The following is a 21,476-nucleotide window of genomic DNA, read 5'->3' as shown; positions in this document are numbered from 1 at the left end:
TTTGTGGAAAGTAAGGAATAGCATGGAGGACATTAGGAGAAGGAAGGGATAAATGAAGGGAGGGAAATCGGAGGGAGAGATGAACCATGAGAGACTATGGACTCTGAGAAACAAACAGGGTTTTAGAGGGGAGGGGGGTGGGAGGATGGGTTAGCCCGGTGATGGGTATTAAGGAGGGCATGTATTGCATGGAGCACTGGGTGTTATACGAAAACAATGGATCATGGATCACTACATCAAAAACTAATGATGTATTGTATGGTGACTGACATAACATAATAAAATTTAAAAAAATAAAAATAAAAAAAAACAAATTGGCCAGACAAACCAATCTTCAAGTTCTATGCCCAGGAGGGCCACAGGTTTTTCAAAGGTCAGCCATCACCATGAAACCAGGTGTGATATGTAAATCAAGTTTTATATTGCTTGTGGTCAGTGGAAACAACCTAGCAGGCAGACCCCACCACAGTTTGCTGCTTCCAGTGGAAGTTAGTCATATGAAAATTGTGCCTTTGGTATCTATGAAATGGAGGATAGAAGTGAGAAATTAGAGCAGTTCTGACCCTTACCCTCAAAATTCTAAGATTTAGAGGCCTTCAGATCCTTCTGTCCTGTTTTTTTATTTCATTAACAGAAGTATGTTCCTAGCTAGTTATTCTCTCTCCACTCTCTTTTATTTTAGCTAAAGTGGAACCAGCTTAAGATGCTCTGGCTTTTGGTTTTCATGGACCCTATCATGTTTTCAAAGAGCTATTTTTGAGGACAAGACGATTAGGAAGTGCCTGGTTCTTTATCTCTTTGCTCTTGGCAAAGAAGATTAAAATCATTTAAAGAAAAGCGTTATTGACTGACTTGATTAATTGGTATTAGTGAATCTAATGGATATTTGAGAAATATGTACCATAAAAGTTGAAATTCCAACCTGTAATCTTTTAAAAATGTTTAAAATTCATTTTAATGTTTGCATATTTAACAATTTTTATTTTTTATATTTATCCATACACATATGTTTTTATATTTGGCTTATATAAAATGTGGTTTTCTGTCATGGCTCATTTCTTTTATATTTTTGCTTTTTTTCTCTTGACATATAGTATTTTGATTTTAGTTGCTTCTTGATATACCAAAGAGCTGCACTTACATTTGTGGATATTTAAGTTAAACTAATTAAAAGTAAAGTACAGAAAAAATTCAGTTTCTCAATCTCATTAGCCACAAGTCAAGAACTCAATAGCCACATGTGTCTAGTGACTACTGTTTTGGACAGTGTAGATCTAGAACATTTCCATCAACACAGAAAGTTCTATTTTGGAGAGCACAGCCATAAAGTAAATGTGCCATAATGTGCTAAGCCAATTTTTGTTGTTGGACGTCTGTTTTTCAGTTTTAAATATTATGGATAACTCTATGTATGTAGCTATTTGATTTGGTTGAATTATTTCTTGGGACCAGTTTGAAAAGCTGAGTTATTGGGTCAAAGAGTATGAACATAGTTTTTAAACCTGTAACTTACTCAAAAAAGAGAACAACAGGCCAATATCTCTGATGAACATAGATGCAGAAATCCTTAAGAAAATACTAGCAAGGGTGCCTGGGTGGCTCAGTTGGTTAAGCGACTGCCTTCGGCTCAGGTCATGATCCTGGAGTCCCTGGATCGAGTCCCGCATCGGGCTCCCTGCTCGGCAGGGAGTCTGCTTCTCCCTCTGACCCTCCTCCCTCTCATGCTCTCTGTCTCTCATTCTCTCTCTCTCAAATAAATAAATAAAATCTTTAAAAAAAAAAAAAAAAAAAAAAAAAGAAAATACTAGCAAAACAAATCCAACAATACATTAAGAAATCATTCACCACGATCAAGTGGCATTTATTCCTGGGTTGCAAGGGTGGTTCAACATTTGCAAATCAGTCAACATGATACATCACATCAAAAAGAGATAGGATTAAAAAAAAACATGATCATTTCGGTAGACACAGAAAAACCATTTAGCCAAGTACAACATCCATTCATGATAAAATCCCTCAACAAGTAGGTTTAGAGGGAACATATCTCAGTAAAATAAAGGCCATATGTGAAAAATCCACAGCAAACATTATACTCAATGGGGAAAAACTGAGAGCTTTCCCCCTAAGATCAGAAAAGAGACAAGGAGGTCCACTCTCATCACTTTTATTCAACATAGCACTGGAGGTCCTAGCCCAGCAGTCAGACAACAAAACGAAGTAAAAGTCACCCAAATTAGTAAGGAAGAAGTAAAACTATTTGCAGATGATAATACTATATATATATATATATATATATATATATATATATATATATATATAAAAGCCTTAAGACTCCACCAAAATCTGCTAGAACTGATAAATGAATTCAGTAAAGTCTCAAGATACAAAATCAATGTACAGAAATTGTTGCATTTCTATATACTAATAATGAAGCAGCAGGAAGAGAAACTAAGAAAACAATTCTATTTATAATTGCACCAAAATAATAAAGTACCTAGGAATACACTTAACCAAAGAGGTGAAAGGCCTGTACTCTGAAAACATTAAAACACTGATGAAAGAAATTGAAGATGACACAAAGAAATGGACTTTCCAAAAGCTCATGGATTAGAACAAATACTGTTAAAACGTCTATACTACCCAAAGCAATTTACACATTTAAAGCAATCCCTGTCAAAATATCACCAGAATTTTTCACAGAACTAGAACAAGCAATCCTAAAATTTGTATGGAACCACAAAAGACCCCAAATAGCCAAAGTAACCTTGGGGGGAAAAAAAAGCAGAGCTAGAGGCATCACAATTCCAGACTTCCAAGTTATATTACAAAACTATTAGTAATCAGAACATTATGGTACTGACACAAAAATAGACACATAGATCAATAGAACAGAATTAGAAAACCCAGAAATAAACCCATGATTATATGGTCAATTAATCTTCAACAAAGTAGGCAAGAATATCCAATGGGAAAAAGATAGTCTCTTCAATAAATGGTGTTGGGAAAACTGGTCAGCTACATACCAAAAAAAAGTTACAATGGACCACTTTCTTACACCATACACAAAAATAAACTCCAAATGGATTGAAAACCTAATGTGAGACCTGAAGCCATAAAAATCCTAGAAGAGAGCACAGGCAGTAATGTCTCTGATATTGGCTCTAATAATATTTCCTAGATATATCTCCTGAGGCAAGGGGAACAGAAACAAAAATAAACTATTGGGAGTACATCAAAATAAAAAGCTTCCACACAGTGAAGGAAACAGTCAACAAAATTAAAAGGCAACCTACTGAATGGGAGAAGATGTTTGTAAATGACATATTTGATAAAGGGTTAGTATCTAAAATATATAAAGAACTTATACCAGTCAACACCAAAAAACAAATAATCCAATTAAAAAGGGTCAGAAGACAGGAACAGACATTTCTCCAAAGAAAGACCTACAGAAGGCCAACAGACACATGAAAAGATGCTCAACATCACTGATCATCAGGGAATGAAAATCAAAACTATGAGATACCACCTCACACCTGTCAGAATGGCTGAAATGAATAACACGAGAAAAAACAGGTGTTGGCGAGTATGTGGGGATAAAAGAACCCTGTTCACCATTGGTGGGAATGCAATGTGGTGCAGCCATTCTGGAAAACAATATGGAGGTTACTCAAAAAGTTAAACAAGGAACTACCCTATGATCCAGTAATCACTCTCCAAAAAGACAAAAGTACTAATTCAAGGAGATACAAGCATACTGATGTTTATGGCAGCATTATCTACAATAGCCAAATTATGGAAACAGCCCAAGTATTCATTAATAGGTGAATGAAGTATATCTATCTATCTGTCTATCTATCTATCTATCTGTCTATCTATCTATCTCTATCTATCTATCTATCTATATATATAATGGAATATTAGCCATAAAAAAGAATGAAATCTTGCCATTTGCAAGGGCATGAATGGAGCTATAGAGTATAACTAAGGGAAGTAAGTCAGTCAGAGAATGGCAGATATCATATGATTTGACTCATATGTGGAATTTAAGAAACAAAACAGATGAGCAAAGGGAGAGAGAGAGAGAGAAACCAAGGAACAAGTAATAATAGACAACTATAGAGAACAAATTGATGGTTACCAGAGGGGATGGGTTACGTAGATGATAGGGATTAAGGAAGGCAGTTGTGGATGAGCACTGGTGATGTATGGAACTGTTGAATCAGTATATTGTACACCTGAAACTAATATAACACTATGTTAACTAAATGGAAATGAAATAAAAACAATAAAAAACGTGTAGTACATTGTCATAGTCCTTTCAAAAAGGTTTATATCAATTTTAAGTGCTTTGAGCAGCATATAATAGTTTCACTGCATTCGCAACAACACTGGACCTTATAAATTTTAGGTTTTTTTCTATTCTGGTTTTCATTAAAAGATAGTTCATGTTAAAAAAATATAGTTTATGTTTGATTGGATTTGCATTTCTTTTTATTATTGGTGATGATGTGGTTTCCTATACTAGTTTTACTTTTTCTTCCATGGTACTGTATATTTACATCTTTCCTTATTTATATTTTGATTCTTTAGTATTTTCCTTATCAGTATGAATAATGTATATATATGTAACATATATCAGATTTTCCACCAATATAATCTTTAACAAATTTAGGATAATTTAATTTTAGCTGGTTTTAAATTTAAAGGAGTAATATAATGTGTATGACCTATATTGTATATTCCTTTACATTTCAAGAAACATAGGTAGCTCTATATTCATAGACAAGATTATTTTTGACAAAGTCCCTCAATATATAAGAAAATGCTAACTACTATTTCTTGAGCATTAGTATCCAGAATTTATATTTTACCAAAAGTCATTGAGTCCTGTGGAAGAAAAGAAAAAAAAAGAACTTACCAAATTTTTTTTAATAAAACTTAATTTTCGGGGTGCCTGGGTGGCTCAGTTGTTAAGCATCTGCCTTCGGCTCAGGTCATGATCCCAGGGTCCTGGGATCGAGTCCAGTGTCGGGCTCCCTGCTCAGCGGGAAACCTGCTTCTCCCTCTCCCACTCCCCCTGCTTGTGTTCCCTCTCTCGCTGTGTCTCTCTCTGTCAAATAAATAAATAAAATCTTTAAAAATAAATAAATAACACTTAATTTTCCCCCCAGATTTTAAATTATTTTATGTCTGCCCTTAGTGGTGACATACAATATATTGGTATGTGACCAATATATGTTCCATTTCCTTAACTTTTTAAATTGAGATGTTATTGACATATAACATTATATTAGTTTCAGGTGTACAATGTAATGATTTGAAATTTGTATACATTGGTAAATGATTGCCACATTAAATCTAGTTACCATTCATCACCGTACGAAGTTACAGTTTTTTTCTTATGATGTGAACTTTAAGACTTGAGGGTATTATGCTAAGTGAAATAAGTCCACAGAGAAAGACAATACCATATGATCTCACTTATATGTGAAATCTACAAAACAAGTGAACAAACTAAACAAAACAAAGCTCATAGATAAAGAGAACAGAATGGTGGCTGCTAAGAGAAAGAGGGATTGGGGAGTGGGTGAAATGGGTGAAAGGAGTCAAGAGGAACAAACTTCCAGTTATAAAATAAAGTCATGGGGACATAATGTATAGGATAGTGACTATAGTCAATAATATTGTAGTGCATATTTGAAAGTTGCCAAGAAATAAATCTTAGAATTTCTCATCACAAGAAAAAAAAATTGTTTTTTTTTATCCAGTGTATTCTAATGTATCCTCTAGAATGCTAGAAAAATTTAAATAGACACCAAAGTGAAGTTTTATCAAGACTGCTTTTTATACCACCTTTTCTCATGATATTTTAAAACTGAAGTTTAGTTGATATTCAATGTTACATTAATTTCAGGTAGGGGCGCCTGGGTGGCTCAGTCGGTTAAGCATCTGATTCTTGATTTCACCTTAGGTCACGATCTCAGGGTCTTGAGATCAAGCCCCATGTTGGGCTCCATGCTTAGCATGGAGTCTGTGTGGGATTCTCTGCCTCTCCTTCTACCCCTCCCTCCCCAAATAAATAAATAAATCTTTAAAAAAATATTAGTTTCAGGTATACAACATAGTGATTTAATAATTCTATACATTATGCAATGCTTACCATGATAAGTATAGTTACTATGTATCATCATACAATGTTACTACAATTTTATCGACTGTATTTCCTATGCTGTACTTTTTATCCCCGTGACTTAATTTATTTTATGATTGAAAGTTTATGCATTTTAATCTCCTTCACTGTTTTATCCATTGCCCCACAACAAACAACCACCAGTTTGTTCTCTTTATTTATGAGTCTATTTCTGTTTTGTTTTGTTTGTTCATCTGTTTTATTTTTTAGATTCCACATATAAGTGAAATCATATGGTTCTTGTCTTTTCTGACTTATTTCACTTAGCATAATATCCTCAATGTCCATACATGTTGCCATAAATGGCAAGGTTTCATTATTTTTTATGGCTGAGTAGTATTCTATTATGTGTGCGTGTGTGTGTGTGTACGTGCGCATGTGTGTGTGACATGTTCTTTATCCATTAATCTATTGATGGATACTTGGGTTGCCTACATAGGTTGGCTATTGTAAATAATGCTGCAATAAACATAGAGATGTATATATCTTTTTGTTGTTTTTTGTTGTTATAAATAAGTCTTTTTTATTAAGATATGATTGACATATAACATTATATTAGTTTCAGGCATACAATAATGATTCAGTATTTGTATGTATTATGAAATAATCACAATAAGTAAAATAATAAGTCTAGTTAAAATCAAATCAGCACACATAGTTGCAATATCATTTTTTGTCATGAGAACTTTTAAAATTTACTCTTAGCATCTTCCAAATATGCAATATTATTAACTACAGTCACCATGCTGTACATTACAAGGGATGTATATATCTTTTTGAGTTAGTATTTTCATTTTCTTTGGGTAGATACCCAGCAGTGGAATTACTGGATTGTATGGTATTTCTATTTTTAATTTTCTGAGGAACTTCCATGCTGTTTTCTACAGTGGCTTCGCCAATTTACATTCCCACCAACATTTCGTGAGGGTTCCCTTTTTTCCACATCCTCACCAAAGCTTATTTCTTGTCTTTTTGATAGTAGCCTCAGGTATGAGGTAACATCTCATTGTGGTTTTGATTTACATTTCCCTGGTGATTGATGATGATGAGCATCTCTTCATGTGTCTCTTGGCCACGTGGATGTCTTCTTTGGAAAAATGTCTATTCAGACTACCTTTAAATGTAAATTTAAGGGTCATTAAAAGAGACAATGAGAATTAAATTATCTTCAATAAACGGGCATTTTAACTTACAGGACATACAGAAGGTAGATAAATTGCTACAGACCGGAAAGGAAGGAGGGACTCACCATTTTGTATGTTTCTCCAAATCCCTGACCTGTAACAAGACTTAGCAGTTTCAGGATTTTAAATATTTTTTAGGCTTAGCTGGTTGCTCTCTCCACCTAAGGCATATCTGAAAACCCTGAGGTACCCATTTAAAAAATGTGTTTGTGATAATTCACAGGGGCCAGTTCTGAGAGCATCCTAAATTCTTTGAGGTCCTGGACCTGGTGTCTGTGAGACCCAAAGCGAAATTCAGTGGAATTGAAGCTAAGTATTAGAGCATTTCATACATCACACTAATTAGTTTCTCAAAGATCTCTCTCCAAATAGGAGGAAAAACAGCAAATAACTTCTGGTAGAGTGCTTAAAGTGGGCTTGATGTTTTTTTATTAATTTTTTAACTAAATAAAATTAATACATTCTCATGGTAAAATAATCAAACCATACAAACAGGTATGAAATGATAAAAGTCCTACTTATGACCTTGCCCATTTTCTGCACTCCTCCCCCTTTTCACTCATCAGAGATAAGCATGGTGACCAGTTTCTTCTATAATACCTCAGATTTTCTGTGCATATAAAAACATGTTATATAGTTAAATACATGTATATTATTTTTCACAAATGCTATCACGTTAAAATTGCTTTCTACAAATTGATTTCTTCACTTAATAGATCTTATACACTTTTCCATATATACTTTTCCATACACTTTTCTCTATCAGCATTTCTCTCTATATATATAAGAATATATATATTCTTAAAAGTTTCACAATATTTAACTGTATAGATATGTTGCAGTCTATTTTGTAATTTCCCACTGCTGATATATATTTTGTTTTTCTCCCTGACTTTTTTGATATTAAGAGTAGTGCTGCAATTAACATCCTCAAGAGGCAGTATACACCGTGTTTAAGGGGAATAGCTCTAAAGCCAGAGTATTTTCATCCAACTATTGGTGCTACCATCTTCTTACTGTATGACCTTGGGCAAGGTACTTATTTTCTCTGTGCCTCAATATCTTCTATAAAGAAATTGAGATGATAATGGTCTCTATTCTATAAGACCATTATGAGGATTCTTTTTTTTTTTTTTTTAAAGATTTTATTTATTTATTTGACAGAGAGACATAGAGAGAGCAGGAACACAAGCAGGGGGAGTGGGAGAGGGAGAAGCAGGCTTCCTGCTGAGCAGGGAGCCCGATGCGGGACTCGATCCCAGGACCCTGGGATCATGACCTGAGCCGAAGGCAGACGCTTAACGACTGAGCCACCCAGGCGCCCCCATTATGAGGATTCTTAATAATACACATTAAGAACTTAAGTATACAGTAAGTGTCAGGCGCATAGAAAATAAAACAATTAGTAGTTAATATGATTGTATACTTTTATTAGCATACTTTTGAAAAATACAGATTCTTAGTTGCTAAATAGTTGGATAAAACAGTGTATGCATTTTAAATCTGGTAGATATTACCTCTCCACCTTGCCAAAAAAACTACAAACATTGGATACTATCAGAGTTTTAAGTCTTTGTAAATCTTATAGGTTAAAAAAAACCGGTTTATCATTATTTTAAGTTTCCTCTCTTTAATTATGAGGGAGCATGAGCATCTTTTCACATGTTTATTGGCCATTTATATTTCTTTCGTGTGAACTGGCTGTTCTTGGCTTTGGCCCATTTGTTGTTGTTTTTGTTTGGCTTTTCATCTGTTTCTTATTGATTTATGGAGCTCTTTGTATATAAAGGAATTTGGCTTCTTGTCATATGTGTTACAAATAGTTTTCCCAATTTATCTTTCAACTTTGTTTATGTGTTTTTCTGTCCGACAGTCTTAAATTACGTAGTTAAATTAATCATTCTTTTCCTTTAAGGCTGTTGAGTTTGGAGGTCCATGCTTCAAAGGTATTTCTAGGTGGGTTTTATTTAAATCATATACTAGAAGCCTTTTTTGCCAAAAAGCCTCAATTATGGATGTAAGAGCTAAAAGGGATCTTAGGCATTGCATAATTCAACCTTTTTCTCTTCATATCTTTTTAATTCTTCTTGCAGAGGAAAAAGAAATTTAGTCCCACTGAAGGGAACGGACTATAAAAGTTCGAAGCAAGCTAATGGTAAAAAGGCAGACTGGGACTCTGTGCTCTTGATGCCTATTCCAGTGATAATTCAGTTTAAGCAGATTATTTGATAAAATGAGTTTCTTACTTTAAAAAATACATATTTAAACAACTCAGAGATGGAGTTTATTTATTTATTTACTTATTTATTTTTGAGAGAGAGAGAATGAGCGGGGTGGGGCAGAGGGAGAGAGAGAATCTTAAGCAGGCTCCACATCCAACATGGAACTTGATGTGGGGCTCGACTTCCGAACCCTGAGGTCATGAGTTGAGCCAAAATCAAGAGTCAGACACTTACCTGACTGAGCCACCCAGGTACTCAGGAGTTTATTTTCAATGAAGTACAAAACACATTTTAAAACAAAGATTTACTTTTATTTTTCAGATTAATTTTTACTTTGAAAAACATCAGCATATGTTCTGTTAAACATATATCACGTATGTGTTTAAGCATTTAGTTAAATGAATGTGCAAATATTCTAACCAAAGGAGCATAACTTTTTTAAATTTCTCAATTATTTTAGTTGTGAGTGTGAAACGTTGACTTATTTTCACAGAAATTAAGTAGACTTTTGGTCTGATACACATGAGAACCAAAAAGCATTGGCTTGAATGCTAACCTCATTCTCACCTTTCTTTCCCTGCTTTTGCAAATCCTGGGACTAAATCTAATTCCTTTTAAATTGTTTGGAACCTTAGCAAGCCAACCTGTCTGCTGCCCAGATCATTCCCCATTTTAAAGCTCTCTCATGGCTCCTCATTGACTGTAGGGCAAGGTCCAAGCCCCTTAGCCTAGCTTAATTATTATAGTAACTTGACCTCTAGTACTGCAGTCTTCCAGCCTTATTTTACACTTCTGCTTGTACATGCTCTTTCTCTGTTTGGGGCAACTGTCTTCTTGCCCAATTGCCTGCCTGAAAAACCAATTCAAATAAACATTATTTCTGCTACTTCTATGAAACCCTTTCCAATCTTTCTACTCCAAGACTAAGTGTTTCTATGGGCAGGACTTCTGGAGTGGCAATTTTAAAGATCACGGTGGATCCTCTTCCCAACAAAACAGCCATTTAAATGGTAAAATTTATAAAAACAGCCATTTAAAATCTCTGGAAATTGTCCTAAGGGCATAGAGCAAATAGGGAAACACTTATTCAGGAAAATCTAAAATTCTCAGTAAGAATAGCAGGAGGCAATGGCATTTGAACCATAACCTGCTCTCATCCTTACTCCTTGCTCTGTGTGATGGAAGCTGTTCTCCAGGCAAGTGAGGCCAAGAAGATGAGTGCTCCCTTTCCTTCCAACTCCTACTCAAGGGCTATAGTTTCACCCCCAGAGGGACAGGACATCAGCCTCTCTTATGCCCCTTAGCCCTGTATTGCAGAAGCACTATTCTAGAAGACTGGAGATTACCTAGTTTCTACTCATGAAGGCTCTGCCCCAGTGGTGGTAAGCCAAGAATATTGGGGAACTGATTCTGCCTGACCTAACTCATATATAGGGTGAAGGTTCCATACGAAGAAAGGCAAGCCAAGAGGACTAGGGGCTACCATCACTCCCCAGGGTCCACTCCTTGAGCAGAGGAGTCACTTTGGGAGAAGCAGATCACTGTCCTTGGTCCCCAATTCCACTGCAGTGACATAGAGGTTCCACTAAGGGGGTAAAGCAGACCCATTAGGATGGAGAGCTCCACAGGTCTGCCTGAGGGGACTGAATTTATTTGGAACAGAGCATGAGAAAGTTCATGCCTATGGGCTTTGTCAAAAACAGTGGAGATCTTGGAGGTTAGCATTGAAGAGGGGTTTGGTAGCTCCATCATACTAGTAGCAACAAGCTAAATACTAGACCAGATGGAAGGTTACCAAAGAGAACAAGGAAAATAGACAGCCAAGAAGAGGCTGTGTGTGATTACACTCATTTCTGATTCTGTGGAGTGCTGTGCACATGTGTAAGGCTGTACCCACTAAGGAGAAATGAGATCAAGATGAGGGGCAGACTAAAACATTCCTCAAGCCACATGCAGATGCATCAGTAAAATGTAGAAGGCTTAAGGCTGGAGATATTTAAGCACAAATCTCTGACCAAACATTGCCTGAACAATATGCTACTCTGACCCCGGGGCAACTCATAGGAAGCCAGGCTTAATTAAGAAAAAAAAAAAAAACTTGTTTTTAGCAGAATGGAAGACTGTGTCCAGAGCCACACCCCTGAAGAGTGACCAGAAAGAGAAACTCTGAGAGACTTATTCCTGGCTGAATGTGGGGCAAAATTCTGAACTCCCAGAAATATGAAAGTAGTCTTCAAGCCACATGCACATCCAGTGGTAAAGGGTAAAAATTTTTAAGTCTAAGGAGGCTTAAAGTGCAACATTTAACCAAAAAGTGGTTTATGTAGATCTGGTGTTGACCTATGGGAAGCCAGTCTAAAAGATTAAAAACAAAGAAACATATCTGAGGAGAGGACATCAGACACTTCACAATGTGGGGGAAATAGACTTCTCAGAATTAATTCAGCCAAGTCACTAAGTAAACAAATGACCAAACAGAAAATAAGAACAAGCTCCAGAAAGAGGCACGTCAGCATCCAGAGTTGTTACAATTAGTATCTGAAATATCCAGTTCTCAACTAAAAATTAGGATATGTGGTTCCTCGTATACCTCTATGGAAGTGTTGAATCACTATTGTACACCTAAAACTAATATTACACTGTCTGTTAACTAACTGTAATTTAAATAAAAACTTAAAAAAATAAAAATTAATTTAAAAAATATGAGATGTACAAGTAAAAGAGAAAGTATGGCCCATACACAGGAAAAAGAAGTGGTCAACATAAAATGTCCATGAAGAAGCCCGGATGTTGGACTTACTAGACAAAGTAATATATTTATAGCTACTTTAAATATATTCAATGAACTAAAGGAAATAATTTCTAAAATACTAAAGGAAAGCATGAGAACAATTTCTCATCAAATAGAGATCAATCAAGTGATAGAAATCATGAAGAAGAACCAAATGGAAAATCTGGAGTTGAAAAGTATAATAATTGAAATGAAAAATTCACTAAAGGGGCTCAAGAATAAATTTGAGTTGGTGGAAGAATCAGCAAATTTGAACATAGATGAATAGAAAGTATGAATTTTGAAAAACAGAAAGGAAAAAAAAGAATGAAGAAAAATGAAGAACCTCAGAGAAATGTGAGACACCTTAGTAGTGCACCAACTTACATGTAATGGGAGTATCGGAAGGAGCAGAAAGAATATTTCAAGAAACAGTGAGTACTATATTCCCAAATTTGATCCAAAACATTAATCTACATATCGAGAAGGTCAACAAACTCCAAGTAGGAAAAATGCAAAGAGATTGACACCCAGACACATCATACTCAAAATGTTGAGGCCAAATGTAAAGAGAAAAATCCTGAAATTAGCAAGAGAGAAATGACAAGGGAACTGCAATAAGATTAACAACTGACTTCTCATCAAAAATAATGGAGGGCAGAAGATGGCATTATAGCATATTCAAAGTGCTTAAAGAAAAACCTGTGAACCAATAATCCAGTATTCAGTAAAATTATCTTTTAAAAGTGAAGGTGAAATAAACATTCCAGATAAATAGAAACTGGGAGAATTTGTTGCTAGCTGACCTGCCTTGCAAGAAATACCGAAGGGAAATGACACCAGAGAATAATTTTAGTCCACATGAAAAAACAGAGCAACAGTAGAAGGAATTATGTAGATAATGATAAAAAGTAGAATTATAGGGGCACCTGGGTGGCACAGTTGGTTAATCATCTGACTCTTGGTTTCAGCTCAGGTCATTATCTCAGGGTAAGCCCCGCATCAGGCTCCATGCTTACCGTGGAGTCTGCTTGAGATTCTCTCTCCCTTTCCCTCTGCCCCTCCTACTCATGGTCTCTCTCTAAAATAAATAAATCTTTTTTAAAAAGTAGAATTTCATATTTCTTTTTTTCTTGATAAAAATTAATTGCATGAAACAATATCAATAAAATTGTATTGTTGGTTGGTGACATATAGAAGTATACCTGTAAAAATATTTGTAAATATAATAAAGTGCAGAAAAGAAGAGTGGGAATTAAGCTAAACTGGAGTATGGAAATCATATCAGATAGTAAATGAACTCCACAGAAAGAAATGAAAAAATATGATAAATATGATTAATATAAAAATCTCTATAACTGTGCTGTCCTTTATTAGTTTTAAATAAGCTATTAAATATAGACATGATTATATAAAGCAAAAAGTATAAACACGCATTGTTTGGTAATACATAGAGACAAATTACGTATAATAGTTATATAAGGGGAGATTATGGATCTGTAGAAGAATAAGGTTTTTATAACCTCTTGGAATTTAGTATAAACCTGAGATAGATTCTGATGATTTAAGATGCATGTTAGAAACACAGAGCAACCACTGAGAAAAAATTTTTTTTGAAACGGGAGAGAAAGAGAATCCCAAGCAGGCTCCACACCTGGTGCGGAGCCCAACGCGGGGCTCAGTCCCACAACCCTGAGATCATGACCTGAGCCAAAATAAAGAGTCAGACGCTTAACTGACAGAGCCACTCAGGTACCCCCACTGAGAAAAAAAATGTAAATATAGTTTACAAAAATTTAAAACACAGTTAAAATTGTTCACTAGAAAATACATATGCAACTAATGAATCATTAAACATTAACATCAAAAACTAATGATGTATTATATGATCACTAATTGAATTTAAATTAAAAAAAGAAAATACCTACTTTAGCAAAAGAGGTGGCAAACGAGTAATGGAGGAAAAAGTGGTAATGAGAAATAAAGAAAACAAAAAAAGCAAAATGGAAGAGGTAATTCTAACTATAGCAACAATAACATTAAATGACAATAAGTTAAATAAATCAAAAAGTGAGATTATCAGCACAGATAAATAAAACAAGCCTGGATTAGCTCCTTCTAATTTTAATCAAAATAGACATTAAGACAAAACTAGTTTTAGAGATAAAGGACATATTGTTATAATTAAGGATTAATCAAGAAGATAGAACAGGTATAAACATATATGTACCAAAATAAAGAAATGTAGTTCAACAATAATAGTTGGAAGGTTCTATCCATTATATGGAACAACTAGACAGATCAGCAAGGAAATAGAAGAGTTGAATAACAAAATAAAACAGCTAGACCTAATAGACATCTTTTTTAAAGTTTTCATTTAAATTGTAGTTAGTTAACATACAGTGTAATACTAGTTTCAGGTGTGATTCACCACTGCCATACAACATCCCATGCTTATCACAACAGGTGCACTCCTTAATCCCCATCATCTATTTTACCCATCCCCACCCACTTACCTCCCCTCTGGTAACCGTCAGCTTCCTCTCCATAGTTAAGAATACTTTTCTTGGTTTATATGTCTCTGTCTGTTCCCCCTTTGCTCACTTGTATTGTTTCTTAAATTCCACATATGAGTGAAATCATATGGTATCTGTCTTTCTCTGACTGAGTTATACCTCAGCATAATAAAGGCATCTATGAAAAACCTACAGCTAATATCATCCTCAATGGGGAACAACTAAGAGCTTTTCCTCTATGGTCAGGAACAAGACAAGGATGTCCACCCTCTCCATTGTTATTTAACATAGCACTGGAAGTCTTAGCCCCAGCAATCAGACAACAACAAACAAAATAAAAGGCATCCAAATCAGGAGGGAAGAAGTAAAAATGTCACTATTTGCAGATGACATGATTCTATATACAGAAAACCTGAAAGACTCCACCAAAAAAACTGCTAGAACTGAAAAAAAATTCAGTGAAGTTGCAGGATACAAAATCAACATATAGAAATCTGTTGAATTTCTATACACCAATAGGCAGCACCAGAAAGAGAAATTAAGAAAACAATCCCATTTACAATTGCACCAAAAATGGTAAGATACCTAGGAATAACCAAAGAGGTGAAAGACCTGTACTCTGAAAACTATAAAACACTGATGAAAGAAATTGAAGCTGACACAAAGAAATGGAAAGACTTTCCATGCTCATGGATTGGAAGAACAAATATTGTTAAAATGACTAAATTTACACATTTAATGAAATCTCTATCAAAATACCAAAGCATTTTTCACAGAACTAGAACAAGCAATCCTAAAATTTGTATGGAACAACAAAAGACCTGAATAGCCAAAGCAACCTTGAGATTAAAAAAAAAAAAAAAAGCAGAGCTGGAGGCATCAAATTCTGGACTTCAAGTTATATTAGAAAGCTGTAGTGATCAAAACAGTATGGTATTGGCACAAAAATGGACACCTAGATCAATAGAACAGAATAGAAAACCCAGAAATGAACCCACAACTATATCGTCAATTAATCACTGACAAAGCAGGAAAAAATATCCAATGGGAAAAAGTCAATCTCTTCAACAAATGGTTTTGGGAAAACTGGAGAGCAACATGCAAAAGAATGAAACTGGACCACCAAACACAAAAATAAATTCAAAATGGATTAAAGACCGAAATGTGAGACCTGAAACCATCAAAATCCTAGAGGAGAACACAGGGAGTAACCTCTTTGGCCTCGGCCACAGAAAGTTCTTACTAGATATGTCTCCTGAGGCCAGGGAAACAAAAGCAAAAATAAACTATTGGGACTAAATCAAAATAAAAAGCTTCTACACAGTGAAGAAAACAATCAACAAAACTGAAAGACAACCTATGGAATAGGAGAAGATATTTGCAAATGAGATATCTGATAGAGGGTTAGTATCCAAAATATAGAAAGAACTTCTAAAACTCCACACCCAAAAACCAAATAATTCAGTTAAAAAATGGGCAGAAGACATGAATAGACATTTTTACAAAGAAGACATCCAGATGGCTTAATAGACACATGAAAAGCTGCTTAACGTCACTGACCAGGGAGATACAAACCAAAACTACAATGAGATATCACCTCACACTTGTCAGAATAGCTAATATTAACAACACAGGAAACAAAACGTGTTGATGAGGATGCAGAGAAAGGGGAACCCTCTTATACTTTTGGTGGGAATGCAAACTGGTACAGCCACCCTGGAAAACAGTATGGAGGTTCCTCAAAAATTTAAAAATAGAACTACCCTATGACCCAGCAATTGCACTACTAGGTATTTACCCAAAGAATACGAAAGTACTAATTCAAAAGGATACATGCAGCCCTATGTTTATAGCAGCATTATCTACAATAGACAAATTATGGAAAGAGCTCAAGTGTCCATTGATTGAGGAATGGTTGAAGAGGTGGTACATATATACAATGGAATATTATTCAGCCATCAAAAAAGAATGTAATCTTGCCATTTGCAACCACATGGATGGAGCTAGAGAGTATCATGGTAGACCTAATAGTGATGACCTAATGTGGCGAGCACATCACTCAACAATAGCAGAACACAAAGTCTTCTCAAGAGAACATTAAACATCTTGCAGAGTAGACCATATAATAGGACACAAATTAAGTTTTTAGTGTTGCAAATTTTACAGTCAAGAAAGTGAAAACTCAACCCACAGAAAGGGAGAGCATGTCTGAAAATCTTATCTAATAATGACCTTGTATGCAGAATATATAAAGAACTCTCTTACAAACAAATAATAAAAAGAAAAATAACCCAATATAAAAATGGGCTAAGCATTTGAATAGATATTTCTTTGAAGAGTATATACAAATGAAAAGATGCTCAATATCACTATCCATTAAGGAAATAACAATCAAGACCATAATGAGATAAAACTTGATACAGACTATGAAGGTTAATCATCATCACCACCACCATCATCATCAATTATCATCGAGTATTGGCAAGAATATTGGAAAACTGGAACCCTCATATACTGCTGATGGGAATGAAAAATGTTGCAGCTGGTTTGGAAAACACTTTGGGAGTTCTTAATAAAACCAAACATGACAGTTCCCTCTTAGGTATATAGGTAGAGACTTATAGCATCTTCTTTCCCAGGTATATATACAAGATGATTGAAAGCATTATATCCACATGAAAACTTGTCAGTGTTTATAACAGCTTTGTTAATATCAGCCAAAAGGTAGAAACAACCCAGATGTCCACCAACTGATGAATAGATAGATGAAAGGTGGTATATCCTTATAATACAATATTACTCATTCATAAAAAGGAATGAAGTATGCTACAACATGGATGAACCTTGAAAGCATCAGGCTAAGTGAAGGAAGTCAATCATGATTGGCCATGTATTATATGACTTCATTTATATAAAATGTCCAGAATAGGCCAATTCATTGAGACATAAAGTAAATGAGGTTCACAAGGGCACCATGGAGGGGAGGATGGGAGTTCCTGCTAATGAGTATGGGGTTTTGTTCTGGGGTAATGAAATATTCTGGAATTAGATAGTGGTGCTATTTACACAACTCTGTAAATATGCTAAAAAACATTAAATTATATATATATTATATATATATACTTTATTGTATAATTTAAATGGTGGACTTCATGGATGTAAATTACGTCTCAGTGAAGCTGTTTAAAGATTGTGTTTTGGGGTGCCTGGGTGGCTCAGTCGTTAAGTGTCTGCCCTCGGCTCGGGTCATGATCCCAGGGTCCTGGGATCGAGCCCCACATCGGGCTCCCTGCTCGGTGGGAAGCCTGCTTCTCCCTCTCCCTCTGCCTGCCGCTCCCCCTGCTTGTATTCCCTCTCTCGCTGTGTCTCTCTGTCAAAAAATAAATTAAAAATCTTTAAAAAAAAAAAAAAAGATTGTGTTTTCCCCCACTACCATGTTTTTACGTCGCTCTGTATTATTCTCACTTAATTTTTTTTCAAATTATATTTTAATAGCTGTTTGCCTATGATGGCTTCAAGAAACAGGGTCTGCTGCTTGCTTCTTTCTGTGTCCCTGGCGCATAGAATTCAGTTGCCACCTTTTGAATGGGTGTGAAGGCTTTGATAAAGATAATGAGCTGTAGCAAATACAGAATGTGGCAATTTTGTTACCTATATACAAATCTGTAAGAGACCAGTTCCATGGTTAGAGGGATCATTATAGAAAATGCACTTCTCCCTTAAGCATAAATGAGCTTTGGCATATCTTATATTAAAACTTCTAATTTTGATTTACATTTTTATAAAAGCATGTTTTTTTCCCTTCAAATCCTAAACAATATTCTTGATTTTTTTTTCAGCTGTAGCCACAACCGTTTGCTTATCTAGGAATAAAAATGGAATTTTAAGATATAATTACATTTGCTTCCAACAGTGGTGTGCAAATGGTATTAGTGTAAAAACATTCAGGATTTCCGAATATCTATGACCAGTTGTGGTGGCCAGAGTTTATTTTAGCCTTGTGTGTATACAGTGAAAGAATATTCAAATGGATGTAGCTGTTATTTCTTTTTTTTCTTTTTCTTTTTTTAAGATGTCATTTATTTGAGAGAGAGAGTGTGTGTGCGAGGGATGGGAGAGGGGCAGAGGAGGAGGGAGAGGAAGAGGGAAAGAATCCCAAGCAGACTCCATGCTGAATGCAGAGCCTGACTCGGGGCTCAATCTCATGACCCTGAGATCATGACCTGAGCCAAAACCAGAGTTGGATGCTTAACTGACTGAGTCACACCGGTGTCCCTAGTTGTTATTCCTTGATGCGTTTCTTTCCAGTTGCAGAACCTTAGGCAAGTTGCGATGTCTCACTGTGCTTTAGTTTCTTCATCTATCATTTCGACCATGCAAGGTTGTGGAGAGGATACATTATGATAATTGATATGAAAGCACCTGAAATATACACTGCACATAGATGATGGTGATGATGACAGTAATAATGATTATGATGGTGGTGGTGTGCTGTAGCATCTTATTTTGTTATTCAATGCATATTACATACCATGTACTTGGAGAACATCTAACATGAATTAGCTCACTTAATCCACATAACAACCAGGTGGGTAGATGTTGTGACTATCTCCATTTTATGGATGGGAACTGTAGTTGCTCAGTAAGTGTGACTATAGGTGTCATGGTGCTGGCATGGGGTGTTAAGTAAATACTAGCTTTCTTCCTTTACATGGGTATTTTTTCTTGTCTCTATCCAAGTCAGTTGTAGATGTCCAGAGACCACTGTTTTGCTTTGTTTTGTTTTTTAATATGGAACACTTCACTAATTTGCATGTCATCCTTGCACAGGGGCCATGGTAATCTTCTCTGTAACGTTCCAACTTTAGTATATGTGCTGCTGAAGTGAGCATGAGACCACTCTGTTTTTATATGGGTATAGCATAAGCATCTAGGCAAATTGTGTTTAGGATATTGATTGATTGGTTAGTTGTGTTTAGGACATTTAATGAAAGTGCGGCACAGGGCCCCAGGCAGCCCAGTATTACTTAGCCCCATGAAAGGTCTCCAGACCACTCTAGTCCTCATCAGATAGAATATTGCCCTTTTCAACTTCCAAACTGCAGGAAGCAAGAACCACATTTCAGATCCACTATTTCCTCGTTGCCTAAGAAGTATGGAGAAGGAAGGGAAAAATGAAGGGGTGGAAATTGGAGGGGGAGACGAACCATGAGAGACTATGTACTCCGAGAAACAAACTGAGGGTGTTAGAGGGGAGGGGGCTGGGGGGATGCGTGAGCCTGGTGATGGGTACTAAGGAGGGCACGTACTGCATGGAGCACTGGGTGTTAACCGCAAACAGCGAATCATGGATCACTGCATCAAACACTAATGATGTACTGTATGGGGACTAACGTAACACGATAGAAAAAAAAAAAAAAGAAGAAGTATGGAGAAAAAAGTACAGCTTTCCAGAGCTGAGAGGGGAAGAAAATTGTATCACTGTCCTCTCCTATCTACTTAGAGAGGGCATTGCATTTTCAACTTAGCTGATTATGCTTCTTGTAGTATGATGTTTCCTTTTTCTCACCCTCAGATGCCAGCTCCCACCTGGCTTTTTGTCATGCCTGTTTGCCCCTGGGAGAAAGCAGCTGAAGCTTGCTTCTCAGGGGAGGTTGAAGGTTAAACTGCTCCCTTTGCCAGGAACACACCAACCTAGTTTTCTGCAAGCTATGTTCATTTGTTTTCTCATTAGTTCGTTCATTCATTCATTCATTTATACATTCATTCATTTACAGGTTCAGTAAATATTTTTTAAAGGTTTATTTATTTTAGAGAGAGTGCACATGTGAGTGGGGGAGGAGCAGAGGGAGAGAATCTTCAAGCAGACTACCCCCTGAACCTGGAGCCCCATGCCGAGCTCAATCCCACAACCCATGACGTCATGACCTGAGCTGAAACCAAGAATTGGCCGCCTAACCCACTGAGCCACAGAGGCACCCCTGGGTTCAGCAAATATTTAACAGACACTACTTAGGAGCCAAGCCATGTGCTAGGCACTGGGAGTAGAACAGTAAACAACAACAACAAAAACAACTCTGCGACTCTCAAGGAATTGATAAAGATAAACAAGTGAACCCACAACCTGGTTCTGCTTTGAAAGCTAACTGTCTGGTGCTCCTGATCTCACGATCACAGAGAATTTAGCCTACATCTCATCCTCCTTCGGAGATAGGGCATTATTGAACCAAGTACTCAAGAGTCAGTCATTTGGAGACTAAATCATGGAATCCTAGAAAACTAGTACCAGGAGCAAGGCAGCAGAATGGAAGGAGCGTGGAACACATAGTCCGAAGTTACTGTGTCTAGGCCCAGCTGTGTTGCTCACTGGCTTAGCTCCTCTGACTCCTTTTGCTTATCTGGAGAATGGGATTAATGAAAATCTCTATATGGCAGGGTTGTTGGGGAAATTAAATAAGATACTTCTCAGTCAACTGTGTATCTCCTTACCCTGCTGTACTTATCAGTAGCTGAAATTATTTTTTGAGTCTTCATATGCTTGTTTCATGCACCTCCCCCCAAATGGAAGCTTCCTAAAGGCAGTCATTCACTTCG

The 21,476-nt window shown here is 36.0% G+C and overlaps 1 protein-coding gene and 1 non-coding gene across 2 annotated transcripts in view; one reads left to right on the top strand and one right to left on the bottom strand.

The window, feature by feature from the left end:
* AR (androgen receptor) overlaps positions 1-21,476 on the top strand; it is a 175,987-nt gene that overhangs the window by 63,323 nt on the left and 91,188 nt on the right. The gene's annotated exons all lie outside the window — the stretch shown is intronic.
* Positions 19,668-19,774, bottom strand: LOC116625402. Its single transcript, XR_004298067.1, has one exon. It is a non-coding gene; the product is annotated as a U6 spliceosomal RNA (small nuclear RNA).

The sequence above is a fragment of the Phoca vitulina genome, unplaced genomic scaffold (assembly GCF_004348235.1).
Source record: "Phoca vitulina isolate PV1807 unplaced genomic scaffold, GSC_HSeal_1.0 scaffold77, whole genome shotgun sequence".
In the NCBI taxonomy this organism is placed as follows: domain Eukaryota; kingdom Metazoa; phylum Chordata; class Mammalia; order Carnivora; family Phocidae; genus Phoca; species Phoca vitulina.
This window is presented reverse-complemented; position numbering and strand designations above follow the sequence as displayed.